General features: G+C 35.9%; 1 pseudogene; it reads right to left on the bottom strand.

Annotated features, from left to right (window-relative positions):
- Nucleotides 1-20,945: 20,945 nt before the first annotated feature.
- LOC118649774 lies at nucleotides 20,946-21,918 on the bottom strand (annotated as a pseudogene).
- Between the last annotated feature and the right edge of the window lie 3,277 nt (nucleotides 21,919-25,195).

The following is a 25,195-nucleotide window of genomic DNA, read 5'->3' as shown; positions in this document are numbered from 1 at the left end:
GTGGTAACTTTAGGACCTTGACAGAAGGTTTTCTTCTCTAGATTGTGTAGTAAATCTTTAGTTAAGGTCTGAGAAAACCAAATTACAGAAACTAGTTGTTAATGTAAAAAAAAAACATTGAAAACTGTGAAGAACTTTTGTGAGTTTATTTGAGCCAAACTGTTGACATATGACAGGAAGCAGAACCTCAGTGAACTGAGATAATGCTCCAGAGAATGGCAGGTTACATCTGTATTTATACATTGCAATCAAAGAAAAGGGACATATGTGGGTTACATGAAATCCATTGGTGATGTACTAGAGAGGCGGGAGAAAGCAAAGCAGGGAAACCCCTGGGATTGGATAAAGGGTAAAATGATAGACACATACTTAGGTGGGTGCAGGAACAATTAACATAACAATGAAGGAATTTGTGGCATCTGTCCTGGAGTCCAGGCACATTAAGTTGTGCCCCAAGGGGTCCAGAAAAAGGGAAGTTACAAATTACCCAGACATTTCAAGGGTATGTTATTATAGATGCAAAAAGACAGTTAGGCTCAGTTAAGGTAAAGGTTGACCTTGTCAGTGAAGATACCTGCCTAGGATGTAACTACCCACCTTAACTGCTTTTAGTTAAACTTTAATTTCAGACCATCCTTTGTTACATCCTGTTCCTTTAGATCTCTGAGTTTGCAAGACCACCATGCAGGCCTTCCTTGAGCTAGTCAGGTTAGCAGGTGGCCCCTTTCGTCTACACAGTCAAAGAATGTTTTTTTCCACTTCTCTATTGATAAAGGGAATTTCTTTTCAAGAAATTAATAGTTCTGAAACCTCACATTCTCAAGCTCTATTGCTGAAAGTGTTGATATTTTCTGCTTCTTTTTTGACCTATTCAGGTACAAAAATTTAGGGTCATGATGATAATACATCCAATCACAAATTCTTTAATTTACCAGGCATTGATGCATAGGCAGTTTTATTCTGTAATTAAAAGAATAAAATATATTACCCCTCTTATCTGTGGGAGATATGTTTCAAACTCCCAGTGGATGCCTGAAGCCTTGGGTAGTACTAAACCCTATATATTCTATTTTCTAGCTTACACATATGTTAGCACAGGTAGCTAGATATTAATAAATGAAGGAAGTAAAGGGAAACAAACATTGTTAAGTATAATCAACTAGGAAGTATAAGCCTGTTTAACCAGGAAGCTACAGCTTCACACATTCCCCAGAAAACCAGCAGTCTTTACCCCAGGTAACAGGGGGAAGGGATAGAACAATAAAGGGAAAGGTAAGCACATGTGCTAGAGGAGCAAAGATGGTGACCATAGGAGCCTACCAGTCTGGAAAAGGGAGGGGATTGGATAAGAGACACAACATCAGAAGATCTAGGAAATAGATTTCTTAGGGGGTAGACCCATCAGACGCTAAGGAAAGCTTGGATAGTTGATTGATGATATTGAAAGAGCCCCTGGCCCTTCTAAAGCCTGAGATAATATAATTCCAGGAAACAAGGAAACAAAGAAACAAAGAGCTCTCTCTTTCTTCTCCTCCTTCTCCTTCTCCTTCTCCTTCTCCTTCTCCTTCTCCTTCTCCTTCTCCTTCTCCTTCTCCTTCTCCTTCTCCTTCTCCTTCTCCTTCTCCTTCTCCTTCTCCTTCTCCTTCTCCTTCTCCTTCTCCTTCTCCTCCTCCTTCTCCTTCTCCTTCTCCTCCTCCTTCTCCTTCTCCTTCTCCTCCTCCTTCTCCTTCTCCTCCTCCTCCTCCTCCTCCTCCTCCTCCTCCTCCTCTCCTCCTCCTTCTTCTTCTTCTTCTCTTCTTCTTCTTCTTCTTCTTCTTCTTCTTCTTCTTCTCTCTCTCTCTCTCTCTCTCTCTCTCTCTCTCTCTCTCTCTCTCTCTCTCTCTTCCTCCCTCCCTCCTTCCCAATAACACATGTTCACTCTGTGGCTGCACTCAACATGTTTCATACTTTTATAGCAACCATGTGGGACTAGCAGCCCCAAACCAACAACCAAACACACTGGGGACCTCATCCAAGGCTCAACAGGGAAAACAAGCTAAGGTAGAGGGATGGTGATAAATGCTGGACTAAACTAAGCTTTAAAACCAATGGCATAGAATCTTTGGACACTGGCTTTTGTTTTGGCATTGATGAAAACAAGATTGGATTTTTTTTTTTTTTTTAACCAGGGACAAATGGGGATGAGGCATTGGGAACCCAGGGACAGCCTCCTGTTACCATTCACGTAAATACTACCAAGCCTCAACCCTCATGTTAGTCTCCCAGAATGCTTTCCTCCATGACACTCAAGAACCCCTTTTCCAACAGCAGCACATACATACTTATGATAACTTTTGATTTATAAATTAGGCATAATACGAAAGTAGCAATAATAATAATAAAATACAATTAGAGCAATATCCTATATAATAATAAAGAGGTAATATGCAAATTAACCCTCATATCCTCAAAATATGGCTGCCTATGACAAGGTCAGCAGGAGGGTTAGTGAGGGACAACCAAATGACTGAACAGCAGGCTGTGTGGGGCGACCAGGCTGACAGGGTGGGTGTGAGGGGTGTCCAGGTCAGCAAGGGGGGAAGTTGTAGGCGACCAGGCCAGCAGGGGGGGAGGAGTTGGGTGTGACCAGTCCGGGGGGGGGGGGGAGGGCAGTTAGGAGAAACCAGGCAGGCAGTCAGGCGAGCAATTAGGAGACAGTGGTCCAGGATTGTGAGAGGGATGTCTGATTGGCAATCGGACATCCCTCAAGGGGTCCCAGATTAGAGATGGTTCAGGCTGTGCTGAGGGGACCCCCCTGACCCCTGCACGAATTTCATGCACGGGGCCTCTAGTATTGTAATAAAATTATGTGAATGTGGTCTGGCTCTCTCTCAATATATCTTGTTATACTGTACTCACCTTTTCACTTAAGAGGGGCACTTTATTGCTCTTTGGAATATCTGAGTTGCCACTTTCATTACTCTTCTGCTTTGAGGCCATTATTAAATGAAATAAGGATTACTTGATCACTCTTTGTTTATTTTATTCAGAAAATTTTAAAAAAATACACTCATATTGCTAATATTAGAAATAGCTCTGAACAAAGAAAAGATTCCTAAGATATTCTGGCAGAGTAGCTTAACTTATCTGAATTTCAGTGTTTTTTGTATATTAACTATCAAGATTTATGACCATATTTGATTTTGTTTTTTAAGTTTCTAAATCTAAAATAATTTTTACTTATTAAAGGATAATTATTGTCATTCTCATTTATCTCTATGTATCTTTTATCTCATCTTTAATTTTATCTTTGGTGCATTCATTTTTAGTAATAGGTACTTTAATCTCTATGTATTTTCAGGTTTCTTTACTTCCTTTTTGCAGTTGATTTCTAATTGCAAGGCATCCTTGTTGAAGAATATGCTTGGTATAATTTCAATCTGCTAGAATTTGTTGATGCTAGTTTTGTAATCCAACATGTGGTCTATCCATATACACTGGAGAAGAATGTTTAATCTGATGTTTTGGGATGAAAGTTCTGTAAATGTCAATTATGTCCATTTGGTCTAGTATTTAATTTAAGGCTGATATATCTTTATTGATTGCTTTATTGGCTGGTTGATCTGCCTAGAGCTGTTGATGGAGTATATTAAGATCCCCAACTATGATTGTGTTTTGATGTTTCTCCCTTTCATTCTGTGAGTAGCTATTTTACATATTTTGGTGCTCCTTGGTTCGGTGCATATACATTAGGGAGTGTTTTCTTGATGGACACTTCCCTCTATCATTATAAACTATCCATCTTTGTCTCTTCTTATTTTAAAATCTATTTTATGAGTTATAAGTGTAGTTATACCTGCTTTTCGTGGATGTTATTTGCTTAGAGGATAGTTTTCCACCTTTTTACTTTGATCTATCTTTGTCTTTGCAGCTTAGATGTATTGCTTGTAGGCAGCATATGGTTGGATTGTGTTTTTTGATATACTCTGCTACTTTGTGCCTCTTCTAGGTGAATTCAGACCATTTACACTTAGGGTAATTATTGATATATGAGTATTTCCTGTAGCCATTTTATCTTTTGTTTTCTGCTAGCTCTGTGCCTCCATTGGTTCTTTTCCATTGTGTTTATGTCTATTGTTTTTGTTTGATGGTATTCCATACTCCTTTCCTCTTTTTTTAAAACTGTGTCCTGGTTTGGGGATTTTTTGCATAGTTACCATTAGGTTTATAAAAAAGAAACTTGCATATATACCATAGCATTCTTTTTTTCTTTTGAGTGCATCTAATCTTCATCCTCCTTTGCCAGTTCTGACATTTAAGCCCCTCGTCTTTTATGTTTTAGTTATCACTAATTATCCCTGTTAATACTGCAAGGTGTTTGGTGATCTTACTTGTAGTCTTTTGATCTTATGTTCTTTGTTTCACGTAGAATAACTCCCTTGAATATTTCCTGCAATGGAGGTTTTCTGGTGATAAAATCCCTTAGCTTCTTTATGTCTGGGAATATCTTTATATCTCATCCATATTTAAAGGGTAATTTTGCTGGATATATTACTTGTGGCTGGTAATTTGTCTCTTTCAATGTTTGAATATTTGGTTCCACTTTCTTCTGGCTTATAGAGATTCTGTTGAAATGTCAGATGAAATTCTGATGGGTTTTCCTTGGTAGGTCACCTTCTTTTCCTTGGTTGCTTTGAGAATTTTTTTTTTGTCATTAATTTTTGACAGTTTTAATATCAAGGGCCTTGGAGAAGGCCTCTTTGGAATGAGGTGTTCTGTTTACTTACTGGATTTGAGGACTCATAGTCAGAGCAATAAAGCAAGAGAAAGTAATAAACCTATTCAAAGAGGAAAGAAAGAAGAAAAACTATCACTTTTTGCAGATGACCAGATTCTGTACATAAAAAACCCTAAAGACTCCACCAAAAACTATTAGAAACAATAATAAACAAATACAGTAAAGTTGCAGGATACAAACTCAACATGTGAAAGTTCATTACCTCCCTGTATACAAACAATAAAACTTTAGAAAAAAAATCCTTTTACAATTGCAACCAAAAGAACATGAAATATCTACATACTGAAAATTAGAAAGCATTATTAAAGCATTGAAAAAGACAAGACATAATGGAAAAATATTCTGTGTTCGTGGATTGAAAGAATCAACATAGTTACAAGGGCCATATTATCTAAAGCAATATACAGATTTAATGCAATCCCCATCAAAATCACAATGTAATTTTTTAAAAAGAAATAGAATGAGAAATCATTAGATTTGTATGGAACCATAAAAGAGCCCAAATAGCCAAAGTAATCCTGAGAAAAAAGAACAAAGCTGGAGTTATCACACTACCTGACTTCAAATTATATTACAGAGCTACAATAATAAAATCAGCATATTATTGGCAGAGAAACAGACACACTGATCAATGGAACAGAATGGAGCCCAGCTATAAAACCCCATCACAGATAATTTTTGACAAAGGAGCCAAAAACACAAAATGTAGTAAAGACACTCTCTTCAATAAATGGTGCTAGGACAATGGAAAGCCACATACAAATGAATGAAACTGGATTACAGTTTGTCTCCATGTACAAAAATTAATTCAAAATGAATAATAAACCTAAGACCCAAAACAATAAGTAACTAGAAGAAAATATATATACCAAACTTATGGACCTTGGTCATAGAAAACATTCTATGAATTTGACCCCAAAGGCAAGGTGAATAGACAAAAATAAATGAGTAGGACTATATCAAACAAAAGAGCTTCTGCATAGAAAAAGTAACTGAGGCAGCCAACAAATGCCAGATGATATTTGCAAACAGTAGCTCCAACAAAGTTTTAATTTCCAAAATATATAAAGAACTCATAAAACTCAACACTAAAGAAACAAACAACCCAATCAAAAAGTGGGCAGAGGACCTGAAAATACACCTCTCCCAAGAAGACACATGAACAGCCAATAAATATGTGAAAAGATGTTCAACCTCACTGGCAATTAGGGAAATGCCAATTAAAACTACAATGAGATACCACCTCGCACCTGTTAGAATGGCCATTATCAACAAATCATGCAATGACAAGTGTTGGAGAGATTATAGAAAAAGGGAACCTTCATCCACTGCTGGTGGGAATAAAGACTGGTACGACTACTACGGAAAGCAATCTGGTAATTACTAAAAATAATTGAGAATAGAGCTACCATACTACCAGAAATCCCTCTCCTGCGTATATACCCAAAACTTTAAAATCATGTATTCTCAAAGCTATATGGATCCATATGTTTAATGCAGTATTATTCACAGTGGTCAAGACATGGAAACAACCAAAGTCTCCTGTGATAGAGGACTGGAGAGAGATGTGGTACATATACACAATGAAATACTATTCAGCCATAAGAAAGGATGAAATAGTGCCATTTGCATCAATATGGATGGACCTTGAGAACATTATGCTAAGTGAAATAAGTCAGAAAATGTTAAGAACCATATGATTTCACTCATATGTGGGATATAAAACGGAAACTAGTGAACACAAACAGCAGTGTGGTGGTTGCCCGAGGGAAGGGGCTGGGATGGCAAGGGGATCCTAATATATGGTGAAAGAAGATTTGACTTTGGGTGGTGGACGCACAGTGCAATATGCAAATCTTGTAACGTAGAAAACCACACCTGAAATCTATATGTTCATGTTGAGTAATGTCACCCCAATAAATTTAATTTAAAAAAGAATAATTTTAACTACATTTAAAACTTCAAAATAATGTTCTGTGCATTAGATTTATTTTGAGCATTTAAAAATAGCTAAAAAAGTTAAAGCTAGATTTCAGGGAAATATAGTTTTTGACTTGCTATTTAATCTTCTAGCAAATCCAGGCTTTAAAATTATTTTTCTCCTTATTTTAGCACTATTTTAATACATAATTTTATATTTGGTTGATCCTGCTGGTTACCTTGTATTATTCTTATAATAAATACCTGCTATGTTTTAGCCATCAATCCTAGCTGTCATATGTTAACATAATTATTTTTTAATGTTTGAAGGATTAGTAATTAAACTTGAAATGTTCAATTAAGTACATGTAGACTGGTTTTCAAAATTGTGTGACCTATGATATAATTTCCTATAAATAAAATTTCAAATTAAACAGACATTCCAATAAATAATGCTTATGGATCACCTACTTTGGATTAGGACTGGTGTTCCATGCTTTCACATGCTGATTAACATTCAGAGAGGTTAACCTGCAGATGGATAAAAACTATGTCTTTTCCAGGTTAACTCTGATTAGATGCACGGTCTTTAATTACGTAAACAGTATCATACCAACAAGCTGCTTTCTATCACTAAAATTGAAAGGAAAACCTGGAGATTGAAGTCAGAGATTATTTCTTTGATATTAGATGTTGAACAATAAATAGAGGCCCAGACACAGGAGATTGGGGTAGGTGATTGCATAATATTACATACTGAACAATTGAAGAGAGGACCAAACATAAGAAAATGGATGCTTGCGCTAAAATGACAATTAGTTATACGATCTTTGATTATAAATATGATTAGGATGCTAATTATTTATTTAAATCATATGTTGAGAATTACATTTTTATTTATTTTCATAATGTATGTTTAGATTACATGACAGACTATAGCTTTTATACCTGTGCTCCCGCCCACATTAAATATATCCATAGCAAATCCTTTTTATTGCTTAATTTAGACTATTAATTTACCTAAATATTATTTTATTCTTTACATACAAATATATTTACTTTTATGTTTTTTAACTTATAATTGCCAAACTGAAATTTTTAATCCTATGTGTCTCTTAGGATTTAAAAATTATAAGGAAAAAACTGAGTTGAATTTGACAATGATTGTTTCCTTCACTGTTGATTTTCTTTAATAATCTCATGGCATCAGATTTTTATGCTGATTATATTTAAGAGACTGCCAAAAAATTACAGTTTTTCTTATTAGTGAGATTTTATTTTCCTTTTTTAATTAGATTGTAATTATGCTCTAGATATCTCTTCAGTGACCAAAATAAATACTTAATGACTGCTTACTATTCAGAAAGAATAAAGACTGAGTATTTTTGTGAAGAAACAGAATTTTGATCCTTCTTTTTGTTTTTGTTCATCTGTTTTGCTTGATTTTTTTAGTGGATATTTAGATATGGTACTGATTATTTTTACCACTAATATGAATAACATTTACATTTCTTCTACAAAACATAAATTCACTAGTTTTCTAATATTTTTAAGATAAAAGATTTTATCAGGAAAACAAAGTTGCATTTTTAAATGTTAAATAAAAAGTATTAGTTCTTTCTCTTGCTAAAAAATAGATTATCTAGAGAAACTAAGATGGTGGCATAAATAAACACTGGGAAATTGCTGCCTCCCACAACAATTGAAAAATCTTCTAGGAACACAAAACGGACATCATCCAGAACTACAGGAAGGCTGGCTGAGCGTAAATTCTACAACTAGAAGGAAAGAAAAGCACACTGAGAGCCAGAGGAGCTGCGGAAGTAAAGTGCAGAGGTACGGGGGCTCGCGCGCGCAGAAAGGGGCTGGCACCTGAGGAAGCGGCTGTCTTTTTGAATCCGGAGGGAGTCACAAGCTCCCGACAGCTTTGAACACCAGTTCCGGGAAGTCTCTGGGGACCCAGGACTCATACGGGGAGAAACTGGACTGTCTGGCAGCGGGCGAACTTGAGGGCAGCTTTCCCTCAGAGGTGCTTGTAGCCGTTACCGGGACACTGAGACACTGAGATTCGCGACTCCTTAGGGCAGGGCTAAGAATCTACCATAGCTGCTTGCTCCACCATTTGATTCCTTGAGACCCCGCCCCACCCAGGCTGCAGCAGAGGCTTTTGCATATGAATGCCTTGGCCCTTTGCAACCTGATAATTACCTAACTGCAGCTGGGCCAGACAGACCCAGAACTTCCAAGAGAAGGCCCAAGGCCCCACAGCGGCTTTCATTGCTTCACAGCTGAGCCTCATCAGGGCACCTCCAAACTCCAAAAAAGGAAGGGGAATCTGCAGTTCTCTTCGTAGCTCCTGCTGGGTAACCTCAGGCAGAGGCTAAATTAGCACCTCCTTAGATCCAAGAGCCACTGTACCCAGTGGTCAGAGGGGGACCATCCAGATCACAACTCCTCAGATCCATAAGGGACACACTCAGGGTGCAGAGTCAGTGAGCACCAAAACCCCACTGAAGCAAGTCTTGCCCCAGAAGGGTGTCTCCAGCACAGAAGTTCTCCCACTGCAGACACAGCTGATTCTCACTGCCAATTGGCCTGGAGGTCAACTCCTCCCAGTGATCCTACAACAATCAAGGCATAACTACAACAAGACTGTGCACAAAGCCCACAAGGGGGTGCACCAAGAGTGTCCACCTCAGGTAACGGGGGAGGCTGAGCCACTGGGCCCTACAGGACACCTAGCACACAAAGCCACTCTATCAACACAGGGAAGCAGCCAAAATGCGGAGACAAAGAAACAGGTCACAAATGGCAGAAATGGAGGAAAGCAAACGACTGGATATAGAGTTCAAGTCCACATTTATAAGGTTTTTCAAGAATTTTATGGAAACTGCCGATAAATTTAGTGAGTCCCTCAATAAGTATAGTGAGACCCTGGAGGACATGAAAAAGGACCAACTAGAAATTAAGCATACACTGACTGAAATAAAGAATAATTTACAGAGATCCAACAGCAGACAAGAGGATCCCAAGAATCAAGTCAAAGATTTGAAATACAAAGAAACAAAAAATACCCAACCAAAAAAGAAAAAAGAAAAGAGATTCCAAAAATATGAAGATAGTGTAAGGAGCCTCTGGGACGACTTCATGCGTACCAACATCAGAATTATAGGGGCGCCAGAAGAAGAGAGAGGGCAAGATATTGAAAACCTATTTGAAGAAATAATGACAGAAAACTTCCCCTACCTGGTCAAAGAAATAGACTTACAAGTCCAGGAAGCGCAGAGAACCCCAAACAAAAGGAATCCAAAGAGGACCACACCAAGACACATCATAATTAAAATGCCAAGAGCAAAAGACAAAGAGAGAATCTTAAAAGCAGCAAGAGAAAGACAGTCAGTTACCTACAAGGGAGTACCCATACGACTGTCAGCTGATTTCTCAACAGAAACCATGCAGGCCATAAGAGAGTGGCAAGACATATTCAAAGTGATGAATAGCAAGAACCTGCAACCAAGATTACTTTATCCAGCAAAGCTATCATTCAGAATAGAAGGTCAGATAAAGTGCTTCACAGATAAGAAAAAGCTAAAGGAGTTCATCACCACCAAACCAGCATTATATGAAATGCTGAAAGGTATTCTTTAAGAAGAGGAAGAAAAAAAAGGAACTCTTACCATTTGCCACAGCATGGATGGAACTGGAGAGCGGATAAATACCACATGATCTCACTCATTTGTGGAATATAGTGAACAACATAAACTGATGAACAAGGACTGATCCAGAGACTGAGAGGCATTGATTGGACTGTCGGGCCTTGGAGGGAAGGTAGGGGAGGGTGGGGGTAAGGGGGAAAGATCAACCAAAGGACTTACATGCAAGCATATAGGCCTAACCAATGGACACGGACAATGGGGGGGTGAGGGCATGAGGGGGGGGTAGAGGGTAACGTGGGGACAAGGACACATATGTAATATCTTAATCAATAAAAAAATATATTAAAAAAATAGATTATCTAAAAGTCAGGTTTTCTACTGCATAATTTTCCTGTGTAATAACCAGAGTTTTGGGGTACTAATAACCACATTTCAAAAAAATTGCATTGGTATCTAATATTTAAAATTGTTTCCCAAACACAATTGTTATATTCATAATGTGATACAAAATATGAAATCTAAATTAAAACTGTTAGCAAAACATTGTTATGCTGCTACTCTTACCACATCAGCTGGGTTTAATCAAAGTTTCAATTAACTAAAGAGGATCAGGGGTGATGGACACAAAAAGAACTAATCAACTCCCTGGATTCATCTGTCATAGCCAAGCAACTTTACCACTGAGGAGTGCTTTGTAGTAATTATTCTACATATACTACTAATGCCCACGGGATTTTGTTAACTGTGCTATTGACCTCACTCACTGAGATGGCAAAGCTTGCTCTGCAAAGTAGTCTTGTGAGCAGATAAATGGAACTGCAGATTTCATTTCAATATTTCTCATTATTTTTACAAACATCTTATTTCTGTTACTGTCATCATATACCTCTTTTATCTGTTGATGTCCATGCCTTCTTCCTTTTTGTTGGGTTGGGTTGGGTTGGGTATAGTTTTATCCTGGCTTAAAACTAGTATATGTTGCAACCATAGTCTCTTTTCCATAAATTATATGTGATCAAGAAACCACTTTCTTATATAATCAGTATCTAGACTGTGCCAGAAAACTCACTTCACTCCTCTCCTTTACACACTAAAAGTTAAACATGTCTTTTCTTTTTCTCATAATCTAAGTTCTTTTTTTTTTTTGGACAATAAATGTGCTTGAAGGCATTTGTCATCTCTAGAAAGAGGACCCCTGTGAATGACAAACACTAATGTGCTTGGGAGAGCAGATCCCATAAAACCACAACTGTCTCGCCATCTGTAGAACACCTGTCCTCTGTGCCAAAAAGAAAAATTATAGAGATGCCATATAATTTTGTAATGAAGAAATTCAAAACTATTAAACCAGAGGTCTGTGTCCAAATCACTTAGACAATAAAAATTTCTCTACTGCTATAGAACATCACATTTTAATCATCATACTACTAGAGTTTTCTCTGTTTAATTCCATGTAAATTGCTTAAGAGATTGTCAAATTCATAGTACAACATATTAAGATTAAAAAATTGTCTTCATAATACTTTTATGCCTATATTTGGATCTTTAAAAAGAAAATAGCATTTCACTTCTTGAAAGTTTGGAAATCATGGAATACAATGAAGAGAATAATGAAATAATTATCAGATACTATTCTATAAAAATAAAAATGTATGAATTGTATGAGGAATGTTTTCCTATTTAAGATAAATGTTTGCGTGTAAGCCATTAAATTTTTAACTTAAAATTAAATTAATATATAGAAAATTACCATATTTTTATAATCTCAATATCTAAAATGAATGTAAAAATTGAGCATGAAACCACATTAGATAAAATAAGAAAAGGTATAGTTAATTTTGTAGTAAATATACAATAGTCAAGTCAAAAATTTAATTTTAGCATTAATAATCCTGGAGTATGAAAGGTTTAAGCAACTTGTGTCAATATAGCTGGTCATCTGAGACATTAATATAAGAACCAGTATTCTGAAGTATTTCCTACATCATTTTTAATCAAAATTATACTATTCACTGACTATAAACCCCCAGGAAAAAATGAAAAATGGAGAATTATATCTAAAAACAATAATTTGTGGTGTCAAATCAGTATAACTTATGTGTAGTCCAGATGGATTTCTGCATTTTGTGTTGCTTTGGTGTTTCAACACAGCATTCAGCATCAGGAAGTGACCCAGATGGGGGGAAAGGCTGTTCAGCAGATACTTTATATATGCCTTACAAGCACATCCTTGCTGGAGTGTTTAATTCATAAGATGAAATAGGGCCAGTAGTCAAAACACCCCATTTCACCACAATCTTCTTTCCAAATAAATTATTTCATATACATTTTTTTTTTCTTTTGGGGAATATCTCTTTGGAAGATATAACATGTTAGAAGAAAGGGAGGACCTCTATTTCCAAAAGGTGTTTCAAAAAAGATTGAATCCAGCAAAATTTCATCAAAACTTAATGAGCGGTGATTATACAAGTGACTCGGAAGAGAAACATACACACGCACTCTGAGATCAGAGAAGCAGATGCAATTAGAATACATTTTTTCTGAATTATTCTTATTCTACTTTCTTCCATCTCATACTCCTTGGCCATGTGAGGGAACTAGGCCAGAGTAAGCCACTTGGAATATTGAAGCCTTGTTCAAAGTACCTGGATGTCCAAGGCCACTCTGAGCATAGGAATCTAAATAAGAGTGCCCAAGGACTGTACACAGGTGCAAGGATGCAGACACTGTGCAGGCATCTATAACCCAAAAGATTGATGTCACTATTTTCTAGCAGAAGCCTAGTATTAAAGTAGTATTAAAGTATGTTACTGAGGCTACTAAAGTGAGTGAGTGCAGATGCGGCTACTATGAGGGGCTGTGGTCTAGAGGCAGTGCACGGCTGCTCAGATAATGGCTGTGGGGACAGAGGCTACTACTGTATGGAAAAGACATATTGTTAACTAGCCAGTGTGCGGCTACCTACTGTATAGAACTTTACTTTGGAGAACAGCTTTGTCTAATGGCTCCTTGTTAGCAATGGCTACATGGCCACTGGCTTCTACAATAAAGATTCTCTTATATACCCACAACTTCTCATGGCTTCTCCATTTACCACTCGATGTTCAAGAAGGTCCACCCTTGGCAGAAGGGCTTGGACCCAACAGTTGGTGCAGTCAGCAGGATGAAGGACCTGTGCTTCCAACACTAAATACAGTGAGCAGGGATCAAAGAGAAGCTTGCTCTCACAATTGGCTTTATGAGCAGGATTTAGGAGTAAGTACTCCAAGAATTAGACTGTGCTCCCACACTTGGGGGAGTAGACAAGATAGAGTAGTGAGTGCTCTGACAATTGGCATAGTAGTTGGCAGTATTCAGAAGAATGTCTGGGTTCAAGAAGAAACTTGCTTTCATGCCATGTCAAAATTAAACTGTTTACTGTGAACACACTAACCTCCATTCCCTTCTTAATCTCTCTCTCTCTCTCTCTCTCTCTCTCTCTCTCTCTCTCTCTCTCTCATTTTTAAACTTCTGGTCAGGTAAGTGTCTGTGATATCAAAAGAAAGGTTATAAGGTAAAAATGAAGGTAAAAATTAAACCTTCTGCTGTTACTCCTCCTCATTCCTTAGCTTCATCTATATAATACAATAAGTGTACAGTACAATACAATACAATACTGTTGACCAATAAAATGAACCAATGCATAGGAAAAAGGAAAGATGAATACAGTCCATGAGAATTACTAGGAAAGTGAAGAAGGAGAATGAAGGGGAGAGAGAGTAAACTCCATCACATGGTTTTCTCTGATCCCTCTAACCTACCACAGACTTAAAATGTGACTAATACGTGTCATTGCTCTCAGGCTGTATGATGGTCATATGTCTTATCTGGTAAGATTTTTGGAAAAAAAAAAAAAAAAGCTGGCAGATGAAAACATCATATTAAAACAGCCTTTACAAGAGAAACATAAGGGAGGCTGACTACCCTTAGTGGGTCAGTGGGTGTCCAGAGCTGAATAGAAGATAAGCATTTGAGTGAAGAGTTGCAACTGTAATATATTTTCCTGTTTAGAGTGATGTGCAGACAGATAGGGAAAGAGGAATAGTCACTTCTCATGATAGCCTCTTGCTTTGGACTCGTTTACAAAATTGTGTAGAAGTGTGGAAAATATTTTTAAAGAAAGGATGGTGTGTTCCACTAGAATTAGATGGATCTATATTCTACTCCGTATTCTGTTGCTAGAAATTGATATGAGAGGAACTGAGGTACCCCAGAACATAGCATAATTACTTATTCCTTTTGATTGAATGGTCATTTACATTATTTCCACATTTTTTTTAAAGAAGCACTGCTAAAATAAATATATTCTGTGCAATTTCATGGGCAGAAATGGTAAAACCTCTCTAAAATCTATACTTAAACTATGGATTATTGAATATGAGCATCTATAAATTTTCCATAAAATATGAAATTGTTTCTGAAATGATTGTAACAGTTTATACGCCTGTGACCAGTGTAAGAGAATTCTTTCTCCAAAATTTACCGATATAGTTAATGTCTAACTTTTGTCATTCTAATTACTAGAGAATGGTGTCCTTAGCTTTAATTTAAATTTATGCAAGTAGTAATAAATTTTATCATCTCTTACATGTTTATTCTACTGTGGCTTATATAGTTATTTTCTTTTTTTCTTTAACATTTTCATGTTATTGTGGGAAAAGCTTAATTTGAGATTTACCCCTTTTAAAGATTTTAAGTGTATAATATAATACTATCGACCATAAACATAATGCTGTGCAGCAGATCTTTAGAACTTAATTAATGTTGCATAACTTTATATACGTTGTTTATCAACTCTCTCTTTCCTCTGCCCTCTGCCCTTGGCAGTCACTGCTCTGCTCTCTGCTTCTATAAGTTTGATAATTTTAGGCACCTGACATAAGTTGAATCATGCAGTATATATATCTTTCTGTGACTGGCTTACTTCACTCAGCATAATGTCTTCAAAGTTCATCCATATTGTCACATATTGCAGGATGTCCTTTTTTTTTTTTTTTTAAGTTTACCTTTATTGTTGAAAGTATTACAGATGTTCCCTTCGTCCTCATTTTGAGTCCTTCTAGACCGACCTTGTCCCCTTCCTTAAACATTTATCTACAATTTACTTTTTCATTTTGTATATATAATTTGGTATTAATTTTTGGAGAAAAGTATTTTTCTTGCTTTTGACTTACCTTTTTATCTTCTTGGTAGTGTTTTTGAGATATGTAATAGTTTTTTAACTTAATGATTGATTTAAGGTTGTAGTTAGGCACATACTTTTTTAAAAATCACAGTGAATGACCAAGAGACTTATAAAAGAGTGACTTCTGGTAGAGAGTATATTTTAAATTTATAGAACTGAGTAATGCAATAGCTAAAATTTAGAACTTAAAAATTGGGATAGGGGAAGATTATCTAAGCAGAATTGGATTTAATTGTAAATTAGAATATAGGTAAAAAAGAATATATTCAGACTAAACCATAGAGAAAAAAAATAAAAACAGAAAGATACAATGAAAAATAATGGAAAACATTATACAAATATTTTTGTACTTTAAGAAAGAAAGAGAAAATGAGGTAGGAACAGATGTAAGAAATTAGAGTCATAATTTGTCAGTTTTTAAAAAATATTAACTGCATAAATACAAAGAAAACTACCTCTAGTTATATTTGAGAACCAATGTAACAAAAAGAAAACCTTAATAACAGCCAAAGAGAAGACATGTTATCTCTAACTGTCTCATCATGACAATGAAAGTAAAAAAATAAAGGAATGGTAGTTTGAAAGTGCTTTCAACCTAAAATTCTATACCTTAAATCTAATAAAATGTCAAAGATGAAATTAATATATTTTTAGGAAATAAAAAAAAATAAAATACTATAAAGTATTTGTCCAGAGCAACAAAGACTAAAGGAAATAAAAATTTTAAAAATGTTGTCTTTCATATGCATATATGCATAACCCATGAATACAGACAATAGGGTGGTGAAGGCCTGGGGGTGGGGGATGGGGGGCAGAGAGGGCTAAAAGAGGTCAATGGGGTAGAAGGGGGACATATGAAATATTTTCAACAATAAATATTTTTAAAAGAAGTGTCTTTATAGACAAAAAAAGATACCAAGTGAAAGTATAAATATGTAGGAAAAAAGAAGAGCAATAAAAAGTCTAAATGTCTGGGTTAAAAAATAGTGAATAAAAGCTAACTGTATAAAATAATAATTTCAATGTATTTGGGGAGTCTAAAATATATATCAAATTAAAATATACAACAATGATAACATATAGATTGACATGCTAATATAAAGACTAAGTTATTTGCATTTCTAGGAAGCAATAAAACAATTTATGTTAACTCTGAAATGTCAAATCAAGTTGAAATCTCTATGGTAAATAATAGAAAGTGAAATATTTAAAACAAACAAACCAATTAAAGAGAGAAATATACTTATTCAATTCATACAACTGAGACTATATAAAAATAGAAAAAAGGAGCAATATATAACAAATGGTAGCATGACAGATAAGCATAAATATATAAACAACAATAACAATTATAAATGGATTAAATATTTCAACAAATAGAAAAATATTATGCTGAATAGAATCAGAAATATATATATATATATATATATATATATATATATATACAGACACATATATATATATATTGTTTACTGAAGACATGTTTAAATTCTAAAAAAAAAGTTGAAATAGAAAGGGGTAAAAGATAACAGGCAAACAAAAATTTTTAAAAATATATTGCATAAGTATACTAATACCAGATAAATCAGATAAATTAAACTTAAAGACATGAAAAATTACTAAAAATGGTAAGTAGAATTTCTCATAATGTTAAATTTTGAGTTCACTATAAATAATTCTAAAATTCTAAAATTATATATAACTACTGAAATCTCCTCTCAACATATAAAGCAATAATTAGTTAACAAAACTAAGAGACGAAATAGGCAAATTTACCACCAAAATAAGAAATATTAACTCAGATTTTCTGTGTTTGACTTAATAAGCAATAATAAATATCAGATAAATAAAATATATATTACATTATGATAAACTAATGACACAGTAGACAAAATATTATACTCACTTATAAAAATAAGTTCTTTTCAAATTAACAAATTTATAAGAGAATGTTATTATGTTTAGCTAAAATTAATTGTTTATATGATTATCTAAAACTAATTGAAAATGTAAATAAAATCTAAGAAAATACTATTTTCTCAGATATGAACTATGAACACTGATAATATTAAAATATTGAATTTCTAATTACAAACATCCCCCTCACAAAAACAAACACCAGAACTTCCAGGCCAAGGATCTGCCTTGCATGTTATACCTCAAACCTTGGAATGTTAAAAATAGGGCAAAATAGCCTAAGCAATCTTGTTTCCCAAAGAATTGTTTGCAAAGATAACAAGATATCAGATATTGAGACTATCAAACACATGGCTGATGGACTGAAAATTAAAAGTGTTGTTGAGAATTAACATCACTATGTTATATATCTGTTCCATTAAAAATACCTTCCTTTTCTTGATATAATTGTCCCTCTTATTATAAATATCCAATGTCTTTGTCTCCTAACAGAAATATTACTTGGATTTCTGTCTGAATAATGATTCCTGAATAACTATTCTTATTGGTCTCAATAATGTTTTTGTCATGGCATAATTTTGTGCAAAGAACATCTGATGAATGTGCATATACACAATGAAAGTTAATGAGTATGTAATATTGATACTTAAATGTTGAGCTTCTACATAGTACATTAAATAATTAGGAAATTGAATTCATAAAAATATCACTTAAAATAGCAACAAAATACTGAGGAAATTGTCCTATTAAAGATCAAAAAGAACTGTTCACAGACAAATATAAAATATTTTTCAGAATAGTGAGAAATAAATTAGCAAATGGATATAACATCTTAATGAAATAGAAAGTTCAATATTCTGGATAGGTTAATTCTTCCAAAATTTATCTATAGATTCAATGTTGTTATAGTCCAAATCTGGTTTTTACTGGAAAATAACAAGAGAATTCTAAATTTATATGGAAGAGAAAGAACCAAGTTGAGAGGATTTATTCAACCATATAGCAAGAAAATTGTTATCAAGCTAAAATAATTATGTATTGGCAGTAGAGACAAATAGACTATAGTACAGAAAATCTCCTATAATATCAAAGATTACTAGATTTGTGACCAATTTTGCAGAACCATAAGGTGGAAAATGGATGTTTCATTTTTTTTCCCAAAGATTTGTGCTAGATCAAGGAAATATCTATTAAAAACAAAATAATTTTAACCATTAACTCACAACATAGATTAACATTGATTCCAGGTAAATTGTATCTCTAAACTATGAAAAATACTTAATGCTCATAATTTATAAGGCTTTCCATAGGTATGCTGGATCAAAGTTTTTATGATCTTAGGCAAAAATATTTTCTTTAACTTAAAAAAAATGTTAACCACATTGAAAATGATGATTAACTTTACCATAAAATTAACAACTAGATCTATCAAAATTATTTTTAAATATGTAAATATGCAAATGCATAATAATATATCAACAACACATATACCTCCTTTTGTTGTTTGTTTAAAGTATTATATATGTCTCCTTTATCCCCCATTGACTCCCCCCTCCTGCCACTCCCACCCCCAAGGGCAAGCTCCCACCTCCCCAGTGTTTGCATCCATTGCTTATGCTAATATGTATGCATACAAGTCCTTTGGTTGCTCTCTAACCCCTCCCCTGCCTTCATTCTGAGGTTGGAATGTCTGTTCAGTGCTACCTTGTCCCTGGATCTATTTTTGTTCATCAGTTTCTGTTGATCATTATATCCCACATATGAGTGAGATCATGTGACATTTATCTTTCTCTGACTGGCTTATTTTGTTTAGCATAATGCTCTCCAGTTCGATACATGCTGTTGCAAATGGTAAAAGTTCCTTCTTTTTCATAGCAGCATAATATTTCATTGTGTAGATGTACCACCATTTTTTAATCCACTCATCTGCTGATGGGTACTTAGGCTGCTTCCAAATCTTAGCTATTATAAATTGTGCTGCTATGAACATAGGGGTGCCTATACCCTTTCTAACTGGTGTTTCTGGTTTCTTGGGATATATTCCTAGAAGTGGGATTACTGGGTCAAATGGGAGTTCCATTTTTAACTTTGAGGAAACTCCATACTGTTCTCCACAGTGGCTGCACCAGTTTGCATTCCCACCAGCAGTGCATGAGGGTTCCTATTTCTCAGATTGCTGTGGCTATTCGGGATCTTTTTTTATTCCAGATGCATTTTTGGAGAGTTTATTCTAGATCTGTAAAATATGCCGTTGGTAGTTTAATGGGGATTGCATTGAATCTATAAATTGCTTTGGGTAGTATGGACATTTTAATGATGTTGATTCTACCAATCCATGAACAGTCTATGTTCTTCCGTTTGTTTATGTCTTCCTTTATCTCTTTTTTCAATGTCCTGTAGTTTTCTGAGTACAGGTATTTTACCTCCTTAGTTAAGTTTATTCCTAGGTATCTTAATTTTTTTGGTTCAATGATAAATGAGATTGTTTTTTCTAGTTTCTCTTTCTGTGAGTTCATTGTTGGTGTATAAAAAGCCATAGATTTCTGGATGTTAATTTTGTACCCTGCTACATTGCTGAATTCATTTATTAACTCTTATCTGTTAATAAAAAGAACTCCTACTAATCGATAAGAGTAAAACAATCAAATAGAAAAGGTGCAAGGTATTTAAACATGTGTTTCTGAATGCATAAATTATCATTGTGACAATGTTAATGGTTATTCATAGTTTTCAAAATATCACTTTTTAAGACAATAGCAATGATTCATTTACTTCTGGAAAAAGGTAGTTTAAGTATACAAATGCTATAATATTTCATATATGAATATAACATTTCATAATGTCATCTTGTTATTTTAAAATATTCATATATTTATTCCTTTTGGTGTACTTAATTTTTTCTTTTTTTTCTTTTTGTAGTTTATATGGTCTTTTTTATTAGTGACTCAAATTATAAGATGTCCCGTGATGTCAATTAGTGATGACCATGAGTAATATTTTCTGATTACTCCCACCCCTTCCCTAACAACCCTACTATAAAAATGAACTGAATTTGATTTGGTTTGGTGGGAAAGTGACAGGTACTGCTTTTATGTTCATGATTTACTGTTAGAATTCATATTTGGGAATAAAGCTAAATTTCAATTATATTAGTGAAAATAAAGATATAATATTTTCCTCCATCAAATTCAGGTATACTCCTGGGGAAGATTCAGAGAGGAGACAAGATCTCAGTCCAGAACGCCTTCTGTGGTTCAAACGAACATTCCATAATGTTTCTTTCCTGGCTGTGTTCATGGTGGTCATTGTAGGTTCCACTTGAAGCTTGTATTCAGGACCCATTGATGAGATATTTGAAAAACAAGTTCATTAATGCAATGAACTCATGGAAGTTCTGGTTCGCCTGACAGCAAACAGCTTCCGCGTTGTCACTGACTGCCAGCTTCATGTGTTAAGGTGAACAATTCATGTCCCTGTCTTCCACCTCGGAGGCCATCAGGGCGTGGCACTGTGGGGCAGCCAGGGGCTGGGGCAATGCGTCCATTGTGCTGATGGGATAGTCTTGGGGATGGATCTCCTTGGCCAGCTGCCCCCTCTTGTTTAATATGCAGGCTTCCCGGTGGGGCTGTGAGATGGGGGCTGCTTGGGTAGAGTGTACTTTTGCTCTGAGCCGTCCTCCAGGTCCAACGGGTAACTGCGGTCCAAATCATAGAAGCTCAGGTCCCCACAGGTCACAAATGGCACAATGATATGGGTGGGACCATCTAATCGGTTGAGCTCTGGATCAGCAGAGTGGTCCAGCAGGGGTTTCGTCAGGTCCGGGAGGAAGCCTTCGGGGGTCATAACCCTGACAGGCAGCTGAGGCATCGATGCTGGTGCCCCAAGCTTGGCATAGCAAGCGCTGGAGAAGACAAGCAGCTATAGATCAGCGTCACATCCCGGCCTAGGGAGATCTTGGCTATGAAGCAGCCCCCTGGCTTCAAGACGTATGCAGCGATGTTCAGAGCGGATAGGAGAAGCTGGGCCTACACATGCTCATCCACATCACGGAGGTCAGTGACATCGGGAGCCCCATCTCCTACCACCAGGTCCCATCTCACACTACCAGGTCCGCGGGGCAGCCCTCAAACTGCTGGGTGATCGCCTTGGCAGTGGGCAGCTGGGTGATGTCTGTAACACACCGGTAGCGGAGCCATAGTTTGAAGATGCAAAGCCCCCACCTGGCTGGACTTCTGCGGACTCCCGCGGACTCCCGATCTCCTGGCGCAGCACCTAGCTCCTGTCAGCTTGGAATTCCTCATTGCGTTGCAGCAGCTTGAAGGCACTGCGGGCACTGCGGGCACTGCGGGCACTGCGGGCGCACCAGCCATTCGCCTTGGCCAGTGGTAGTAAACATCTCACTTGTGCTTCCATGTCTGTCCCATCACGCACCGCTTGCCCAGGGACCTTGGGTTTTCAATTCCCCCGTGGTCAGCGGCCCAGACTACACAGCTGAAGCGACGAGGGCAAACTTCATCCACCTCGTGGCTGGACAGTGCAGTCATGGCGCCTCAGCTGTCTGGGTCTGGACCCACGTCCTCCGGCTCCATGCCCCAGGGCTCACGGTAGCTTTAGGAGTGGGAAGCAGGGGGATAATGGAGTCCAGTCTCCCAGCAGCCCCAGTGAAACCAGGGAGAAATCTCAGGGCTTCAGTTTCTGTCTGTACTTTTTTTTTTTTAATTCATAATATTTTTATTTGTTTTACTGTATTATTTTTATTAATTTATATTATTGTTATTCTCATTACTTTAGCACAAGTTTATTGGAAATTTCAGAAGATACAACTAAGCAAAAAGAATAGAAATTTGCCCCGAATGCCTGTCGTGCAGTCTATGGGCTACTGTAGTGGGGGCAAGCCTGTCTTGTGAGACGTGGAGGCTCCCACAAGGCCCGGACCCCTCAGAGCTTGATCAGTTCATCGAGAGATTGATCTAGTTTTAGAAAAAAATGGGACCTGTATTTCACAAATTAGACATATAGTAAAATTATTAATTGCACTACATTTTAAACAAATATGTTTACCTATATTTTAAAATATATTAGTTATTTAATATTTTTTAATAGATTTTATTGATTTTTTACAGAGAGGAAGGGAGAGGGATAGAGAGAGAGAAACATTGATCAGCTGCCTCCTGCACACCTCCTACTGGGGATATACCTGCAACCAAGATACATGCCCTTGACCGGAATCAAACCTGGGACCCTTCAGTCCACCAGCCGACGCTCCATCCACTGAGCCAAACCAGTTAGGGCAGTTATTTAATATTTCTAACTGCTTTCTAACAGTGAACAACTTTAGTGTTGTATACTGTCTTCACCTCAATATTGCTTGATATTCCAAAGTAAAGATATTCACTTTTTATAATTAATAGTTTGGTTTATTGGTGTATGTAATACAGTGTGTGCTCGCCCTCTTTTTCTCCTTTATTAACTGATGACATTTTCCTGGGTTTACTCTTCTTTCTGAAAATTGTCAAATATTTATTAACATAATCATGGAGAAAATTACTTTGTCTCTTTGTATTTAAAAGTGTCTTCATTTTACTCAGTACTTTAAAAACAATTTGTCCTGGATGGTGTGTCTCAGTGGTTGAGCCTCGACCTATGATCCAGGAGGTCACAGTTAAATTCCCAATCAGGACACAGGCTTGATCCCCAGTTGGGGACGTGCAGGAGGCAGTCGATCAATAATTCTCTCTCATCATCTATGTTTCTATCTCTCTCTCCCTCTCTCTTCCTCTCTGAAGTCAATAAAAGTATATTTTAAAAATTTGCTCTATAAAATTCTGAGAGAAATGTTTTTCATAATATTAAAAACAGCATTCATCTTCTAATGTATACTATTTCTGACAAGGGATTGGTTATTATCTTTCATTTTTATTGGTGGGTTTAACAATTATTTTTCTCTTAACTTTTAATGTTTTATTTTTTAACTATTACAAGAACTTCACAAGTTCAAATATTTGAAAGGATTCATAGGAACCCATCTTGAGGTCCCTAAAGGTAAAGAATTCTCAGTATAGCTGTAAAATAACTATCCCACACAACCATCATATTCACATCATATTCTGGATGTGAATTTATTTTTCTTTATCTGGCTCAGTTTTCAAAATATACTTCTAACCTAAGGATTCACGCCATCCTTCTTCTTAAACTTTGAACTTTATATAACTAATTTCAGTAGGCAGTATATAAACATATGACAAAAATAAATGCATATTGTATACCTACTCAGTTACAGAAAAGCACAGATTACTAAGTGGGCAGATATAGTACCCCTTTTGATTGCTTTTGCCCCATCTACTCTTTTTTAAATGTATATTTATTGTTGAAAGAGTTTCAGATGTCCCCTTTTCCCCCCATTTACTCCCTTTACCCTGGCCTCACCCCAACCCCAGGCCTTCACTGCACTATTGTCTGTGCCCATGGGTTATGCATATATGCATGAAAGTCCTTTGGCTAATCTCTAAATCTTTTAATTTCTAAAATGTAAGCTACTTGTTTCTTAGGCCTTTTAATTTTGTTAGACCAAGTTCTCTTATGCTTTACTTTGTGTTTTTTATTCAGGTGTTTAATATTTTCTAGTTCACTCATGCTCTTTCTCCTCTGTTCAATATGTTGTTGAATTAGTCCATTGAGTCTTTAATTTTGGGGTTTGTATAATTTTTGTTTTATTTTTATTCCAATTTCCTGCTTAAATTACTTATTTTAGCATCAATTTTCTTGAATATATCAATCATAATTAGTTTATAACCTATGTGTATAAACACAAATAACTCCATAATTTCATTGTTCTTGTGTGTACATGTAGAACTTTTCATAATATTTTCTTGGGCCTCTTCCTAGTGTACTTGGTAATATGTTATTGGATTTTATATATTATTTAAGAAACATTACAGGGGCTCTGGATGATGGCATCTTCTAGAGAGGATTCACCCTTTGCTCTGAAAAACAGATAGAGTGGGACAAATAAAAAAGCAATCAGATGAGCTGACCTACTCAGGGGTACATTTTTAATAAGACCTTTTACTGCCTTGGGTTTGCTTCTGCTTCTGGGGTATAACCCTTTAGGGGTTTCCACCTTAGAATATGGACCATTTACTAAGACCCCTTTTTCACTGATGAGTACTGAACTACAGCCGTTTATTGCTTTGTTTTATTTTTGCCTTCTCAGACCCACAAGACAGTTGAACCTTCTGTTTTGCTTTACAAAAATTGTTCTATTTAATTTCTTAGATTCTTGCCCTAGGAAGTTAAAGAATTCAAAAAAAATCCTTAAAGGGAACAAACGTGTAGTCATTGACTCCCAGGAGGAACTCTTATTAATAGGAATCAGGTTTAGACTGCCCGCCTAAACAAACAACAAATTAGATATATACATGAGAAAATGGTTTTGAGACTTGAACAACAAGCAGTGAAGGACAATGATACCTGAAAGAAAGGCAGTAAATGAGTCCCACAACAGTCCTATCTTTCTACTTGAAGGGTTATCAAGCTGAGAAATGGGGGTGGGAGTTTGGTAGGACAGACAAAGTAAAAAAAGACTAGTGAACTGAGACAGAGTTCATTGTTTTGAGGAAACTAAGGGAGCTAAAATTCTCAAGGTAAAGTGCCAGGAGAGAGAAAGTTGTACAGAGATAAGGTTACAGTTGCCAGAAGTCT

Source organism: Myotis myotis, unplaced genomic scaffold (assembly GCF_014108235.1).
Source record: "Myotis myotis isolate mMyoMyo1 unplaced genomic scaffold, mMyoMyo1.p scaffold_m19_p_3, whole genome shotgun sequence".
NCBI classification, from domain to species: Eukaryota; Metazoa; Chordata; class Mammalia; order Chiroptera; family Vespertilionidae; genus Myotis; species Myotis myotis.
The sequence above is the reverse complement of the archived record's forward strand: the minus strand, read 5'-3'. Positions and strand labels throughout refer to the sequence as shown.